The following is a 4,702-nucleotide window of genomic DNA, read 5'->3' as shown; positions in this document are numbered from 1 at the left end:
ATGCCGTGTAGCCTCCTGTTTATCGATGTGGTGCACAACACACTGATAAACAAGACTCTACTAGGCACGGCCTGTAGACATCCCAAGGACAAACCGCTCTGATACCACTTCTTTCACGACCCAGCCCCGTGGGCCGCGACTGGTGCCCTACTTGGACACCCAAACGGACATACAAACTAAATCATCATTTTTAAACAGAGTTGAGAACGAATATTATCTTGCGCGATTGCGCGTACAAAACATTATATCAGAATCAGAAGAGGCGGCGGAATATACATCGCCGAACATATGCACATATATCAAAAAGCCGGCAAGGCTATCAAATATGTCAAAAGCCGACAAGGATGTCAAATGGCACAACGGCCCAAAACGCATATACAAATGCACGCCGACAAGGCTGCCACAAACATATACAAAATGCACGCCGACGAGGCTGCCATAACGAATAGAGTCATGCAAACACATCCGTACAGAAGTAGGCACACACACCCACAAATACGTCTACAGACCTCTAAATAGACAAACCGAATCATATGGCGGGACAGGGCCCCGCCGTGCCCCTGAACAAATACATATATACATGGCGAACGAATATATACCAAAATGTGTGCTCTGAAATGAGAAGAGCACTCCAAACAGCAGAATAGGGTGTCCTAAATGGGTAGATCACCAAACTGTGCGTCTGTACCTGCGGGCATGAAACGCAGCCCCCGAAGAAAGGGGGTCAGTACGAAATATGTACTAAGTATGCAAAGCAGAATATACAGAAAGCAAATCTGAGACATAAACGAAATGGAAGTACCAAAGATAAGTGCAAATCCAACATATCAAAATTTGCTTACTTTCAAAAATATGTAAGTAATGCATAGGGTACAGAAGAATATGGTCGCCCACCCGTCGATGGCGCCATAACACAGCATAACACCAGAAAGTTTCAAATCTCTGTATCCCCGTCACATATCACATCACAACATAACGCCATACACAGCATAACACCAAATATAGGTGGAACCCGACCCTCTTTTGCGAGTAGCTCGGTGAACCATAAACACAGCATAACTCCGGAGTATATCAAAATGCGCACGACAACAGAACCGGCCCGGGACTCGGCAAAAGGAATAACAGAATGCACGAGTAGAGTCGTGAGTAGTCATATGCATAAAATCATTATCATAAATTCAAACATAAGTAAAATGATCATATTTGAAATCGGAATAATAATCATACCAAATTCTTTCAAAGATTCTCTGAATTACATAAAGGAAAGTCGCGGGACCCACGGACGGGTATTTACCCAAGTCGGGCCCGCCTATGAAAAACATACTTATCATACATAATGCAAACTTTGATAAAAATATTGGAGTAATCCGAGCATTTATGTGAAATGTATGGCATTCAGAAATTTCGAAGTTCTTTAAAGTGAAACCTTTTTGCGCAAAGTTCGGAAAGCGATTATTTCAAATACATAAAGGTTCATATTTCATCAAATCATACATAAGAGTGCCAAGGAACATATATAGATCATATCATGCTCGGATTTCGGATTTCGGATTTGGAATTTCCTTAAGGCTCTAATCTAGCCTATGTAAAACTAAGACATGCCAAAAAGAAGGGAGGTTGCTTTACATACCTCGTACGCACTCCAAGATGGCCAATATAAAGTAAATTCCAATCTACGCCTCGGGCTCCCCAAGGTCTACAAATATGCCAACGAATATCCAATATTAAACATAGGCACTTAAGCCATTTATTCCAACTAACATTAAATTCTACAGAAAATTCGGCAGCATTTCCCCTATAAATAGGCCATCCCGAGAATTTAACTCGCTCAAAATCAACAACAACAACCACAATAACCAACCTAGCAACATCGATAATCAATTCGAAAGGCAAAATAATAATAGTAGCTCTCTTTTACACCATTCGACAACTTTCCAATTATTCAATTCAATGGCTTACTTTCAAGCCACAATATCGTTCGTACATTCGATTATTAACCCAAACCCATACTAACAACATTCAAGAACATTCTAAAAAATTCACATAATTTTTCCAACAATCCACAATTTCTCCAAATTTTTGGCCGAAAACAGCCCCTACCCGTGAGCAGCCCACTGGGCACACTTCCGACTTTCAATTCATGTTTTGTATCACAATTCACAATATAACGATACCATTTTCATAAAATATACAAATTACATCAACGCACAATAACCCTCAAATCAGCCCGTACAATCTCAACATCAATCTTAAGTCATTAAATGCTCAATTCCAAACTAAAATTCGTAACGACGACACGAAAGCGCTTAAGCGATAATAATGCGATATTCGGCATAATCTATGACTCACATTCATTCACACTACACATATTCATATGTTAATGGTTCTCATATATAAGGATTGCATTAAATGCACAAAGTTCTCCAAATCAGTCCGCAACGCTTACTATATCAATTCGGGACATTTAACTCTCATTTCCAACATACAAATCATCACAACAACCATTACGACGCTAAGCGATATTAATTCATTCTTTGCTACCATTTGGAGGCTATATACACGGCTACACTACACATATACATGTATCGATGATTTTTATTCTCTTCTCCACTCTACGACAATCAATATGCTACAAGCAATTAATTCATCAACCCAATACCACACCACACACATATACTTCACACGGTCAACACACCCAACACAAGACCCAACTTCAACATTCCATATTTCATGATTTTTATCCATTTTAGCATACTACAATATGCATACAACATTTATAACTCCAAAAACAAGATTAGAACTCACCTTTATTCTTCAATCCACCAATAGGCTAGGGTTTGTAAATGAGCAAAATGAGTGGTTGAATGACCCAAACAATACTTCCACGCTACTTAGGGACCTCCAAATAGTGGGTTTATACCAAAGAAATAATTTTAGAGAGGCAAAAATGGGACTTGATTTTTCTTGGTTGTGGCCGAGAACCATGGGGGAGTGGAGGCTCTCCAAGTCTTGTTATTTTTCTCTAAGTGTAGAAGTGGGAAATGAGAAAGATGACTTAGTCTTTTTTTTTTTTTTTTTTGTATCCACAAATATCTCCCTTTGTTTATGGCCCACACATGTGTTGGACCAATTAAAATTGGCCACACAATGTGTGGGACCATTTCAAGTCCACACGGCCACCATGGCTTTTGGTGCAAGACTTTTAAATTCCAATTTTATGAATTGTGGTCCCAATTTTTCCTAAGTGTCCAATGCCATCAATTTCATATTCAACTTATGTCTCAAAATAAAATCAAATGGTCAAAAGTCCCGACGTCAAATCCCGGAATAGTCTTGGCCCTTAATTGTCATAGTTAATCCGGGTTGTCCCAATGTATAAAAATACGGTACGTAACACGTATGATGGCTACCCGGACGCGGGTTAATGATGATGATATATGTGATATGTTTAAAATGCATTTACTCTTAAAACCTAAGCAGGTTATAGCCTCACCTTACGTTTCATGATTTCCTTATTATGCTCATTTTATGCATGCCTTACATACTCAGTACAATGCTCGTACTATTTTCCTTTTTCTTCGGACGCTGTGTTCATGCCCACAGGTAGACATGGAGGTGATCCAGATTTGTAGGAGCTATCAGCAGACATTGAGAGCACTCCATTGTTCTGGAGGTGTCGTTGCTTTGTTATTTTGTGTACATATATTTTGGGCAAGACGGGGTCCTGTCCCGTCCATATGTCTAGTACTCTAGTAGAGGCTCATAGATACGTACGCGTGGGTAGCATGGTCTCACGATGTCCTTATTGTATGTATATTATTTTTGATAGCCGAAGGGCTTATGTATATAAAGGTAAATATGTTTCAAAGTGAAAATGGTTTTCCAATGATTACAAGCATGAGAATAATGAATGAACGCACGATAAGTATGATGACAAGCAGTATGAGTGGTGCTCGGTCGTCAGCTCCGGGTACCCGTCATTGCCCCCTTGTCAGGTCTTGACAGTTGGTCGCTGCAGCGGTCCCGCTACGGTGGCCCTTTGGTTGCTGCCAGCGGACCTAGAGGAACAGCCCGAACGAAAACGGGCATAACTCCCTCATACGGAGGCCAAACGCGATGATTCTTTTTGCTATGGCTTCGTAATTTGATACGGATCTAATGGTTCAAACCTCACTCAAAAAATAGATCGTTTGATCAATATGGAGCCGTTTCTATCCACAGACCTACGGCGAAAACATCGAATACGAGTGCGACAAAACTCAAACCCATTTGAAACTCTTCGGAACCTCACCAAAACTTGTGGACAAGTTCAAAATCATCATATTAACATGTTGGAAATTCCAAAACATTGAAACGGGGTCATCCTAACCCGATGTTGACCATGTCGTGGTCAACTTTAACTCGCTAACTCAACTACCTTCTCCATCAATGACTCAATTTACACTCGAACCTTGCAGAAACCAACCCAATGACTTCATTAAGTCATAGATCATACTAACGGGAATTGGGGAAGGTTCAAAAAGGTTAAATGGGTCAAAACACTATAACAACCAAATGGGTCGTTACAAAACCGTAACCTACCTCGATGCCGAGCGGGTGCCACGAACTATCCAACAACGCGCCTTGCCTTTTTGAAGAGCTTTCAAATGTTTGAAGCCTATTCAACAACTTAATCAGCATTAGAAACAAAGACTAATGATAC

At 40.3% G+C, this 4,702-nt stretch overlaps 1 long non-coding RNA gene across 1 annotated transcript; it reads right to left on the bottom strand.

Annotated features, from left to right (window-relative positions):
- Positions 1–213: 213 nt before the first annotated feature.
- Positions 214–2,840, bottom strand: LOC132633707 (uncharacterized). Its single transcript, XR_009579754.1, has 2 exons — positions 1,631–2,840; positions 214–688 (listed from the first exon to the last, which is right to left on the bottom strand). It is a non-coding gene; the product is annotated as an uncharacterized LOC132633707 (long non-coding RNA).
- Positions 2,841–4,702: the final 1,862 nt, after the last annotated feature.

Source organism: Lycium barbarum, chromosome 1 (genome assembly GCF_019175385.1).
Source record: "Lycium barbarum isolate Lr01 chromosome 1, ASM1917538v2, whole genome shotgun sequence".
Classification (NCBI taxonomy): Eukaryota; Viridiplantae; Streptophyta; class Magnoliopsida; order Solanales; family Solanaceae; genus Lycium; species Lycium barbarum.
Note: the sequence above shows the minus strand (reverse complement) of the source record. Positions and strands in the feature narration are given on the sequence as shown.